A 13,642-nucleotide genomic window follows, 5' to 3' on the forward strand; every position below is an offset into this window, starting at 1 on the left:
GGGAGGTGATTGGATCATGGGGGTGGTTTCCCCATGCTGTCCTCATGATAGTGAGTGAGTTCTCACAAGATCTGATGCTTTAAAAGTGTCTGGCAATTCCCCCCTCACTCTCTTTTTCTGGCCTCCTTGTGAAGAAGGTGCTTGCCTCTCCTTCACCTTCCACCATTACTGTAAGTCTCCTGAGGCTTCCCCAGCCATGTGGAACTGTGAGTCAATTAAACCTCTTTCCTTCGCAAATTAACCAGCCTCAGATAGTTCTTTATAGTAGCGTGAAAATGGACTAACACAGTTGCCCAGGTTGGTCTCAAACTCCTGGGCTCAACCAATCTTCCCGCCTTGGCCTCCCAAAATGCTGGGATTACAGGCATGAGCTTCCACACCCAGCCTTCAACTTTTAATTTTAGTTGAATTTAAGTAGCTGCATGTGGCTAGTGGAAATGAATCAGGTAGTGCAGCCCTAAATCGTGAACAGGTGAGGGAATTAAGTGTGGCACAGTGGAGGGGGCTGGGGAATAGGGGGAGATTTACTCAGAAAGGCACAACAGGATGGGGAAGGACTTTGTTGGTCATTCCAAGGATTCCGCTTTTATCCCAAGTGAGATGGGAGCCATGAGAGGGTTCTGAGAAGAGCACGGGTGTGATATGATTTCTGCTTTTAAAGGATTCCTTTAGCTGTGCTTTGAGAGTAAACACAGAGAGGCTGAGGGTAGATGGAAAGAGACCAGTTTGGAGCCTGGGAGAGGCAGCCAGGTGAAAGACAGTGGTGGATCAGACCAGGATGCAGCAGTGAAGGAGATGCTAAGTGTCAGGTTAGAGATAGATTTTGAAGGTTGAGCCCACAGGATTTCCTAGCAGATGCTGATTAAAAATATATATTAAGCTCCTAATATAGGCCAGGCACTAGCTATGAACTACTTCTGAGAGCCATATTTGCCAGAGAAATGTCACCCAGGCTTTGACTGCTACCAGCTATTCCTAAGACTGATTGCACCACGGGGCATTTCTTACTCTCAGTGTCCCACAATTTAGTCTTCAAACATTGCCTCTTCAGATCAGAGCCAATACAGTCTGCTGGCACTGTGAAATTTGTTGTTATTCGTATTATTATTCACCCAGCATCACTGCATGGTATCTACATTAAGAAAACAGATGACTTGAGTCCTCCATAAATCCTTCGTTCTCCTGCTTTATTTCCCTGTCCATCACCTCCTCATTTATTCTTAATATTCAGGTTTTTGCATTCAAGGCGGGCCAGCTCTCTCGAGGACTTCCATCTTCTTCCTTGAACATCTGCCCTGTCCTCCTGAGACTCACACAGCCTGAGGATGGGAAATTGAGTCATCTGTCTTCTGTAACCATATGGATAAGATGTAGTCATTACCGTTCTTGGCATTGTTGTGCTTTGGAAGCTAATTAAGACAATTAGCTATTAAATACCAAAAACAATTAAGCTAATTGAAATAAACCATATGCAGTTTACACCCTTGCGTAGACAAAAAATTAACATGTGGCTGAATGGTAGCACTGCAGACACTCTGATGCCAAAATAAATCAGGGACTATGGGAAGCAAAGACGGAGGTGTCTTAGCACCCAATCCGTTTACCACCACAAAATGTTTCTCAAAAACATTTGGCTTGATTTTTGGAGTTTCCTTGTATTCTGAAAAAGAAAAAAGTGCATTCCTGTCCAAATGTTTCTTTCAGGCTATAAAACAGCAGAATCGTGCTGTTTCCCTGCCTCTGACTTAACTCTGTGTCTCGATGCAGCACAGAAGAGAAAGGCAGCCTTCTCAGGGGACCTCTGAAGCCTATCTTTAAAAGTTAACCAAATCTTTAGATGGATTGGAGGCATTCCATGGTTTTAGGTTGCAGTTGGAAGTTTTAGATCACAATTATAATCTCCAGATTAGAGCCAGTGGAGGAAAAAGAGGCTGTACGGACCAGGAGCGCTCTGTATGGAGTGTGTTTTTCCGGAATTTTTTCAGCTGCATGTGCCAAAGAACTCAACTAGAATTTGCTTAAACCAAAAATGGAATTTAGCTAGGGAGACCAAGCTGCAGGGACCAGGAATTCAAAGGCTGCCAGGGACGCAGCCCAAAAAAGACTGTCTGGCCGGGCATGGTGGCTCACATCTGTATCCCAGCACTTTGGGAGGCGAAGATGGGCAGATCACGAGGTCAGGAGCTCAAGACCAGTCTGACCAATATGGTGACACCCCATCTCTACTAAACATATAAAACTTAGCCAGGCATGGTGGTGCACACCTGTAGTCCCAGGTACTCAGGAGGCTGAGGCAGAAGAATCACTTAAACCCAGGAGATCTTGCAGTGAGCCAAGATCGTGCCATTGCACTACAGCCTGGCAACAGAGCAAGACACCGTCTCAAAAAAAAAAAAGGAAAATAAATGAAGAAAAAGATCCTGTCTCGTCTCTGCCTAGTTCTGTTTGGTGTTGGTCACACTCTGGCTACAGAGAGGTCCTTCCTCTCTGTGAGGCAAGGACTCCGAATGCTGCCAGTGCCAGCTTAGCAACTCTAGTGGGTGAAGAGAATGCCTTATAACCAATGTCCGTGTGTCCTCTTGTCTATACAGACCTGACCTTTGTACCTATCACCATAGCTGTAACATAGGATAGGATGGTTCATCATTTCCACAGGTCCATCTCTTACTGCTTCCTTCTCATTTATGGCCAAATAGACATGCAAGAGATGGAAAAGCTTGCAGAGGAGAAAGCTAATAGCCAGCTACATGGTCCCTAGATTGGGATGCTGACAAAAGGATATGAATTTGATGGAGAGAAAGCAGAAATGGCATTGCCTGGGGAAAAGCATAAAAGAGATCTGGGCATTCATGAAGCTCCATTTTTTTTTTTTTGTAGTTTTACCATCCTGCCATTTCTCTGCTGAATATTAAAGAAATGAGATTATAAACGGCCAGGATTCCATTCCTCCAGCTTCAACCACAGTTGAACTCTGCTTCAACCACAGTTCACGACAGTCTTCTATAAAATGAGGGAAGCAATGGGGTAGAGAGGAAGTAGCCTTAGGAAAAGCCAGCTTCTTCCTCCTCTATAACTGATCTGAGACATTATCCATTTTTTGATTGACATTTGCTCTTTGGGAAGTGGAGTCATCCAGTATCTAAACCCACTTCCTATGTTTGAGAAATTCCCTACCTTATAAGCAGTGGTGTCCCAGTGAAAGTTTAAAAACCATCTATGAAAAAAAAGAAGGGGAGGACCTAATTTGTAGTATCTGCTCATTTCTCTGGTGTAAATACTCCCACAATAGCCAATTTCAAGCTATTAGTACGATGTCACCGAATGCAGAATTGGGAAGAAATGTGCCAACATACAGATATAACAGATATAAATAACACCCAGAATATAGACAATAGTAAAAAGTAATAAAATAATTGGGAAGTCATGAATTTTGAGTATTTAGTACCTTTATTTTTAATATAATGTATTTACCTGTGTTTGAATATAATGTATTTATTTTTTTAATTATACATTTTATTTGGAGATTAGTGTCACAACCAGAACAGTGACATTGGCAGGGCAAAATTAAAGAACATTTCAATCACAGTAATGATCCAATAATAAAATAATGATTTCATAACAAAAATTACTGAATTAAATGAAAACTAAAATATAGCACAAGTTATTTGTTTCATTGATTTTTCTCTCTTGTTTTTCTGTTTCCAAGTTTGTTCATATGTACGCTTATCTTTACTATTTCCTTCCTTCCATTTGCTTTGGGTTTAGTTTGCTCATCTTTTCTAGATTCTTGAGGTGGGAGCTTAGATTATTAATCTGAAACTTTTCCTCTTTTCTAATGTATACATTTAATGCTGTATATTTCTCTCTCAGCATTGCTTTGGCTGTGACCCACAAATTTTGATGTGCCATATTTTAGTTTTCATTTAGTTCAATATTTTTTAAAATTTTCCTTGAGTCTTCCTTTTTGACTCATTAATTACTTAAAACATGTTGTTCAGTTTCCAAGTGTTTGGAGGTTTTTCTATTATTTTTCTGTTATTCTAGTTTAATTCCATTGTGGCAGAGAACAAACTATATTATTTTAATTCTCTTAAGTTTGTTGCAATTTGTTTTATAGCCCAGAATAGGGTCTACCTTGGTATATGCTCCATGACCATGCAAAAAGAATGTGTGCAGTATTCTGATGGTTTAGCCTTCGCGTTCTATAAATGTCAATTGAATCCTCTCAGTTGATATTGTTGTTGAGTTCTTCTATATTCCTGCTAACTTTAGCTATCAATTATTCTAGCAATTGTTGAGAGAGGGGTTTTGAAGTCTCCAGTTATAATTGTGATTTGTCTGGTTTTCTTTTCAGTTCAATTGGTTTTTGCTTCTCCTATTTTGCAGCTCTGTTGTTTGGTACATGTATATTTTGGACTGCTATGTCTTCTTTAAAAATTGACTCTTGATAAATTGACTCTTTTATCATTATATAGTGTCCCTCTCTGTCTCTTTTTTTTTTTTTTTTTTTTTTTTTTTTTGAGACGGAGTTTTTGCTCTTGTTACCCAGGCTGGAGTGCAATGGCGCGATCTCGGCTCACTGCAACCTCCGCCTCCCAGGTTCAGGCAATTCTCCTGCCTCAACCTCCTGAGTAGCTGGGATTACAGGCACGTGCCACCATGCCCAGCTAATTTTTTGTATTTTTAGTAGAGACGGGGTTTCACCATGTTAACCAGGATGGTCTCGATCTCTTGACCTCGTGATCCACCCCCCTCGGCCTCCCAAAGTGCTGGGATTACAGGCTTGAGCCACCGCGCCCGGACCCTCTCTGTCTCTTACTGCTAAATGATTACAAAGGTTCTGACTCCCTACTAGGCAACCTCTGACACCATCCAGTGGAAAGGATGAAGGATACCTTATTACTGCTAGGTGGGGCAGGAAGTCCAGGTTCTACTTGGTCTCCTATGACATCTCTCTGTCATGAATATTGAGATGCCTTGACAGTTTCTCAAGGTTGGAAGTATAGGCTCCCAATTTAGCCTTTGTTGGCCTGAGTCGGGATGGGGTGAGGGGGTCACAGTTTTTTCTGCTGCATTTGGCTATTAGTGTCTGAAAGTTTTCTGTCCTGCTACGTTCCCTCTTTCCTACTCCTTTGGCTAAAGAGACCAGACTTTGGTTGGAGCTTTTTTGCCTACACCTATTGGCATTTCTGCATTGCCAGCTTCTTCAGCTCCAAGTCTGGGATATATGACACAAAAGAAAATATAGGGAACTCATTGATGTATTATTCCTCGGGTCCCAAGGTCCCTAGCTCATCTGCCTTCTTCTTGCCTCCATTAACAGTCTTATATTTCTTTTAGATGTTGTAAGAGGAATAGAGACAGTATATCTATTATAATTTACTTTTTAACAATGACTACGTTTAACAACCAATTCACAAGTCCCTGAAATTTTTACAAGCAGCCCTTGTAAACTAGCTCCAACACATCACTCCTGTCAGAGCCTGAGCTGCTCCCACCACAGAAGCTGAAATGCCACAAGCCTCCTTCTCAGCCTTCCAGCAACTTGGACGCAGGCACATCCACCTGAGACCTTGTAATGGATGCAGGTGCTGGTGATGAATGCAGAGAAGCAGAACAGTGCAGAATCTTCCTGGTAGCCATTTCAGGGGTGACATCCCCCACCAGGGGCTCAACTGTGGCATCTCATGTTCCACAGCAACAGCAGCCTTGCCACCAGATGTTTTTCTGTGATGTGTCTGTGACCATGGTTCTGACCAACACTGCTTCTGAGTTGGAGTCTCCTACCTTCCCAGTGATTCTGTGAGTGGCTTTTCAACAGCCCTGTTTCTGCTTAAATCAGCTGAAGCTGGCTTCTGTTGGCTGAAAATAAGAATTTGGGGGGCAAGCGTGGTGGCTCACACCTGTAATCCCAGCACTTTGGGAGGCCGAGGCAAGCAGATCACGAGGTCAGGAGTTCAAGACCAGCTTGGTCAACATGGTGAAACCCGTCTCTATTAAAGATATAAAAATTAGCCAGGTATGGTGGCGGATGCCTGTAATCCCAGCTACTCAGGAGGCTGAGGCAGGAGAATCCCTTGAACCTGGGAGGCAGAAGTTACAGTGAGCCAAGATCACACCATTGCATTCCAGCCTGGGTGACAGGGCGAGACTCCATCTCAAAAAAAGAGAGAGCAAGAGAGAGAGAGAGAGAATTCGGACTGATACACATTCCGACTGGCTCTCAGCAGCAAACCCCTGGGAAACAAAAACCTCAGCCTCTACCGTAGAATATTCTTATTCTTGCTCAGGGGAAACTATCTGACGAGTAACTAACAGCAACAAAACAGTGGAATATAACTTAGAAGGGCTTACTGAGAGGGACTGCTGAGAGCCCAAAGCCATCACGACTTAACCTACCTTCTTAGTTGCCAAATGCCCTCCTCAGCAATTCTGATCCCCCATACAGTGAGCGTGTGTTTAATTATAGTCTCCTGTGAGATGAGCAATTTGGCATGGTGCAGAATACACCATCTAGCCTGACCTTGGGAACAAGACAATCCAATGACACTAAAATCTTATTTTCCCTTCTTTTCTTCCCATTTCCGCACCCTCCCCCAGCACTGCTGAAGACTCACTGGTTAGGAAAGTATTTTATATCCTTGAGGGCGGCTTTTGCACACTGAAAAGACCACTCTGAAATTTACTTGGGTTTTGAAAATTAGTATTTGATTTATTATATTTCTAGATTTAAAAATTTATAGCTCTTCCTTACGCTTTTAAAATCACCTTAGGAATCTTATTATCCTATTTATAAGTCTAGCAAATATTAACAATCACTTTGAGAGGGTTTTGATTAATGCTTAGCCCCATTTACACACTTAGTTAATTAAACCTCGTTAACATTTTAAATGGCATTTAATAAATTTAATAAATGCAATTCCTTTTTAAGTACTTCATCTGACTGACAAACCTTCCCAAGTACAAAAGTAATTCTTACAGATCTAATAAATTCAGCATACAAGAGACAGTGAACCTTAAATTCTTCTAAATGTCCAAACTATATGTAAACTTGGAAATATTTCAACTTTATCAAAAATTTCAATCAATTACTCAAGTACATACATTAAAATGAAATATTGAAGGTAGTCTAGTATTCCAATAGGTCAAATTCTCTAAAATTTTGCCCACATAAATATTATATAGGCACAAATTCTTTAACTTGAAACTATGAAAACTATAGTTTTGATTCCATTAAATGTTTGTGTGCTTAATTTTAAATTTTCCCAAGGCTAAAAATAAATTAATTAAATGAAAATAAATTTTCCCAGGGCTACTAAACTGTCTACCCACAAGAGAGGTTCTCCCTTCTCAGCCACCTGAGGTTGCTTATCAGCCAGAGGTTCCGGGTGGGATACTGATTACATCCAAGCTGCTGACTCTATAGACCTGTCAAGCCCTCTTTCCAGTTTCTAAGTTTTGTTGTGTTTTGTTTTGTTTTGTTTTTGAGAAGGAGTCTCGCTCTGTCATCCAGGCTGAAGTGCAATGGTGCAGTCTTGGCTCACTGCAACCTCCACCTGCCAGGTCCAAGTGATTCTCCTGCCTCAGCCTTCTGAGTAGCTGGGATTACAGGCACCTGCCATAATGCCCAGATAATTTTTGTATTTTTAGTGGAGACGGGGTTTCACCAGCTTGGCCAAGCTGGTCTCGAACTCCTGACCTCAGGTGATCCACCCACCTCGGCCTCCCAAAGTGCTGGGATTACGGGTGTGAGCCACTGCGCCCAGCCTCAGTTTCTAACTTTTTAACTTAAAGATGGAGGTGGCTTAGTAGACTAGTCCCTTGATTACAAGTGATCAGTTACTAATGGTCAAGTCAGAGTGGAGTCCATAACTCCCTATCCAGGTTCTATATCTGTGTATTTATGTGACCCTTAAGGCTTATAACTATATATTGTCTATCTACCTCTACAGAATCCTGCATCCTTTTCATGTGTTTCTTATGTGATAGGACCACACACCTCCTACAGATGTTGAAATGTCACCTAATTGAATTCTGGTGATCCCTCACAGCTCTGTCGAAGATCCCAAAATCATTCTCCAAGCCATTGCTCAGCCCCACCCCCTTATCCTACCCACCCCATATACTGTATCTCTGAGTTCCTGATTCCCCTAGAAATGCAAAAATGGACTCCCCCAGGATCTATGCACCTTTTGACCTGGCAAGACTAAAGGAGACAGTTCCTAAGCCTAGTAACTCTGCTGAGAGATTATTTGGGGGTTCCTGTAGCACTACAGACAATGCTTTCCCCGCTCCTGAACCCCTTGCTTCTTGAGCAAGCACTACAGTGATCAGAGTCTATTGAAAGAACAAGGTCAATGAAGGAAGTGTGGGAGCCAAATTCCTAATGTCTCAGAAGGATGAGGCAACTTAAGCAAAGTCCAGCTAGTGCCTGAGGTGAGGCCAGAACCGAGGACTCCTGACTGCCAATCCCGATGTTCTGGCTATTCAACTGCAACGCCATCAACAACAAAAAAGCCAAAAGAGCAAGAGAGGTGCTCACAGATGACAGCCCCAAACAAGCAGCCTAAACATTAGAATGTGCCACGTGCAGCCCTTTCTTTCTTTTTTAACTTTAAGTTTCTGGATACATGTGCAGAATGTGCAGGTTTGTTATATAGGTATATATGCGTCATGGTGATTTGCTGCACCTTTCAACCCATCACCTAGGTTTTAAGCCGCACATGCATTAGCCATTTGTCCTGATGCTCTCCCTCCCCTCGCCCCCCATCAACCCAACAGGCCCCCACCAACTCAACAGGTCCCTGAGTCCATGCATTTACATCCCTTTCAGTTGCTTGATAAACAGAATACAAATAGGCATGGGTATTGCCCTCAAGCTTACTTTATGAAATAAATATGCATATGAAGTAAATATTTGCATTTCCATGCCAAAGAGAAGCAATAATAAGCAATAACGTTCAACCACAGTGAAAATTGTGGTGGAAATCAACCATAGGAAAGAATATATTGGTTTAGGATGATGATTCTCAAACCTGACTCCATATGAGAATCTCTGGGATTTTGAGGGGAAGGCAAGGGGAGGGGAATGTTTAATAAAATACCAGTGTGGACCTGGCACAGTGGCTCACACCTGAAATCCCTGCACTCTGGGAGGCTGAGGCTGAAGAAGCAGTTGAGCTCAGTTCAAGACCAGCCTGGACAACATAGTGAGACCCTATCTATACAAAAAATAAAAATTAATTAATACCATTGTGAACCTATAGAGATGAGGCTCAGACACTGATGCTTTTTGAAACACTCCAGTGATTCCATTGCTTAACCAGAGCTATGATGCTCTGGCTTGAAGCCATGATTTCTAATATTGTAGTCCTTTCCCTGGCATTGTCACAATTTCTTCCTGTATATGCTGTGTTAGTCAATTCTTGCACTGCTATAAAGCTGAAACTGGGGCCAGGCACAGTGGCTCATACCTGTAATCCTGGCACTTTGAGAGGCCAAGGTGAATGGATCACAGGAGTTCGAAACCAGCCTGGCCAACATGGCGAAACCCTGTCTCTACTAAAAATACAATAATTAGCTGGGCATGGTGGCATGCACCTATAATCCCAGCTATTCAGGAGCCTGAGACACAAGAATTGCTTGAACCTGGGAGGCGGAGGTTGCAGTGAGCCAAGATCGCACCACTGCACTCCAGCCTGGATGCAGTGAGACTCTGTCTCGGAAAAAAAAAAGAGAGAGAGAGAGAGAGAGAGAGAGAGTAAAATACCTGGAGCTGGGTAATTTATAAAGAAAAGAGGTTTAATTGGCTCACAGTTCTGCAGGCTGTACAGGAAGCATAGTGGCTCTGCTTCTGGGGAGGCCTCAGGAAACATAATCATTGCAGAAGGTAAAGGAAAAGCAGACATGTCTTACGTGGCCAGAGAAGGAGCAAGAGAGAGAGGCGGGAGGTGCAACACACTTGAATGATCAGATCTCATGAGACCTCACTCACTATTGCAATAGCACCAAGGGGGAATCTGCCCCCATCATCCAATCACCTCTCACCAGGCCCCACCTCCAACACTGGGGATTGCAATTCAGCATGAGATACGGGCAGGAACACAGATCCAAACCATATCATATGCCTACTAACTATACAGTTATAAACTTAGTACTTTTTGTTTTTTAATTTTCTTTTCTTTTCTTTTCTTTTTTTTTTTTTTTGATGGAGTCTCGCTCTGAACCAGGCTGGAGTGCAGTCAGTGGTGCAATCTCAGCTCACTGCAACCTCCATCTCCCAGGTTCAAGCCATACTCCTGCGTCAGCCTCCCAAGTAGCTGGGACTACAGGCACATGCCACCACGCCCAGCTAATTTTTGTATTTTTAGTGGAGACAGGTTTTCACCACGTTGGCCAGGATGGTCTCTATCTCTTGACCTTGTGATCCGCCCGCCTCGGCCTCCCAAAGTGCTGGGATTACAGGCATAAGCCACCACATCCAGCCTAACTTAGTACTTTTTATTTAAATCAACTCACTATTTTTAAGTGAGTTGTCCACAAAATTATGGGGCTCAAGTCCTCATTGCATTTTTTTCTAAAACACATGAAAATACGTAACTATGACAGCTAAACTGTCCAAACCACATCTAACATCATCGCACACACCACTACTGATATCCCTCCCCACTGGGGAAACACTGCCTGGGTACTCCTCTGATCTCAGAGAAATGTTCCCCAGCTCTGGGCTCTTTTCAGTAGTTTGGAAGACTTGCTGCTTCATATTTGTTGACACAACTTGGTTATTTTAAAATGTTTGTTCACTGGGTACAGTGTATACTACTCAGGTGATGGGTACACCAAAAGCTCAGAAATCACCACTAAAGAAGTTATCCATGTAACCAAACACCTGTTCCCCAAAAACCTATTAAAAATAATAAAATTAAATTTAAAATGGTGTTTGCTGTGTGGACCACATTCGTGGGAAAATTCCACCAATCTCAAGAGCCTGATATCCTGACCAGCTGCTCCGGGCCTTACAGTCTAGGCTGGATGTCCCTGGAAGAGACACCACTTCCTGAGAATGTGTCCTTCCTAAGCATCCCCCACCCACCTTCTCTCTCCCAAGCCCAGAAAAGCTGCATGAGCTCCCCGGTGGCCCTAGAGCGCAAGGACAACTGTGTTCCCTCTTAAACGATAACTGGTTGAGGATGCACAGTTCACTGGATCTAAATGTGGTGGAGTCTGCGACCTCTTGGTCCTTCTTTCTCTGCCACCTGCTCACCCCTTGCCTTCCATGGACCCCTGTGGCCAGGCACTGTGGGAGGCATTAAGAGTACAAAAGAGCTGGGCGCGGTGGCTCAAGCCTGTAATCCCAGCACTTTGGGAGGCCGAGGCGGGTGGATCACAAGGTTGAGAGATCAAGACCATCCTGGTCAACGTGGTGAAACCCCATCTCTATTAAAAATACAAAAAATTAGCTGGGCATGGTGGCGCGTGCGTGTAATCCCAGGTACTCAGGAGGCTGAGACGGGAGAATTGCCTGAACCCAGGGGGCGGAGGTTACGGTGAGCCGAGATCGTGCCATTGCACTCCAGCCTGGGTAACAAGAGCGACACTCTGTCTCAAAAAAAAAAAAAAAAAAAAAAAGAGTACAAAAGAGACCCAGGCCAGGTCTCTGTCCAGCTCACAGCTTAGAGGGAGACAGACAAAAACATGCGATGGTGAGATGCAGTGAGAGAGGAGGCGTGGCAGGGTATGCTTAGGGACTCGCAAATGAAAGTCTGGTTTGCGCCCTCCTCCATACTCCCCTTGCCTCCACCTTCCCACCAGCTCTGAGCTCTTGCTCCCAGCCCCTTCCCCATCTCCAGCTGTGCCCCAACTCCTCATTGTCCCTCCTCTCCCATGGTCCTGAGCCCTGGCCCTGGAATTACAGGCATTAAAGAGCTCCCTGCTCCTCCTCCCCGTCTCCCAAATCCAACTGTGACTCATCCACCATCCAGAGAACATCCCAGTGGCTGTCAGCTTAGTCAGCACTTAATAAAGCATTGTTCAATAAGAAGAAAGAGTTCCAACAAAATTAAAACTAATCTCAGCAGCAGGTTCAAATATTAAATCTTTCTTCCAGAACATAAATCCTGCAAACACTAGTCTGCTCTTTGCACAAGTGGTGAATCACAATTATATAATTTATTTATCTGGAAACCACATTCCTCACTTTGCATTTCCTTTTTTGCCACACTGGACTGAATCCACCATTCCCCACTTGCCCAGAATCTGTTTTATTGTTGTTTTCGGCAATGGCTTAATCACCAGCTGCACGGGCAGCACTTGGCGCAGGTGCCCTTGAGTGCTATGTCACCTTCCCCTAGCTGCTCAGAATTCCCTGTGAGACCTCCAAGTGTCAACAGGCATGATCATTATTTGAGTCACCTGATAAGATACAAGAAGAAATGTCACACAGGCTGCCAAACGGGACTCATTATTGCCACGTTCTGTGCCCTAAAGGAGGGGCCCAGGGCAATCCCAGCAGATGGTCTGTGAGCTCTGACAGCCAGACACTGTCACAAGGGCATCAGATATCTTGAGTGAGCTGAATCCTCAGCATGAACAAGAAAGTGACAGCCGCCCTCTTTGCCCAAAGTAAAAGAACGAGCTAGCACTCCTCAGGACCTGAAGTGGGCTTGAACTTGTCCGGGAGTAATGAAAGCTTTGAACAGCTGCCCAAGATGTGGCCACAACCCCACTTAGAAAGCAGCAAGGGGTGGGGGAAATGGCGACAGGCCAGATGTCCTTACTGAAGGGCCCATGCACGTGCACGCTCCCAAAGCCGCTTCCAGTCCAGAGCAGATGGCAGAGAGGCCGGATGTCCAAAAATACAATGGCCTTTGTCCCCCGTTTAGTAACTGTCCTGTCCAGCCCCCCAGAGCTGGGCCATCAGGGGCTTCCCTCCACTGACTCTCCTCTGTACCTTGAAGAGGGCCCCAGTTGAGGGCCCCTCCAAGAGAGGAGAAGGTCAGAGAGAACTGGTGAAGAGAAAGAGGAAACACAGGGGCTACAAAGGGCTTCAGGACAAACACTGAATGTCCCCAGATGACATGCTTTCTAACCAGCCAGGCCCTGGGCCAGGCCCGGTTGCCTTTCTATGGGTTCCCCGTATGTCTTGTCATCCCCCGTGTCACACACCCAAGCTGGGTCTCTCTTTCCTCTCCTATCCCCCTGGGTCTCCAGCCCTGGCAGCCTTTTGGGTTGCTGCAGCGTTCTGGATCTTCTCAACCCTCTATATTCCCCCTGAGTGAGCTGGGTGAGCTCAAAATGTTAGCTGACTCTGGCTCCCTCCTGCCTGTCCTAAACCACAGCTGCCCTCCTTTGGCATGGATAGGGTGGTCTTTAAATGAGTAAGCCTGTCAAGCTCTCTCACTGAAGTTGTTTCACCTATTGCTTTGAGGCCTCAAGACCTAGTTTTGCTGGAGGCCACCCTGACCCACCAGCCAGGACCGGGACGCGTTCCCTGTTTCAGAAGGACCTGCCCCTCTTTTCATTTTGCAGTGGAGGAACACCCACAGTTCACAGCGATTTGCCAAGCAGAGATGACTGACACCATCTGTGTCCAATAAGGAATCCAGCTTTCTGAGCCCACATTGCCATTTCCTTGCAGGGGCTG

The 13,642-nt window shown here is 44.4% G+C and overlaps 1 pseudogene; it reads left to right on the top strand.

Annotated features, from left to right (window-relative positions):
- LOC101053082 (dnaJ homolog subfamily B member 6-like) overlaps positions 1-11,172 on the top strand; it is a 56,521-nt pseudogene extending 45,349 nt beyond the window's left edge.
- Positions 11,173-13,642: the final 2,470 nt, after the last annotated feature.

Source organism: Saimiri boliviensis, chromosome 5, assembly GCF_048565385.1.
Source record: "Saimiri boliviensis isolate mSaiBol1 chromosome 5, mSaiBol1.pri, whole genome shotgun sequence".
Taxonomy (NCBI): Eukaryota; Metazoa; Chordata; class Mammalia; order Primates; family Cebidae; genus Saimiri; species Saimiri boliviensis.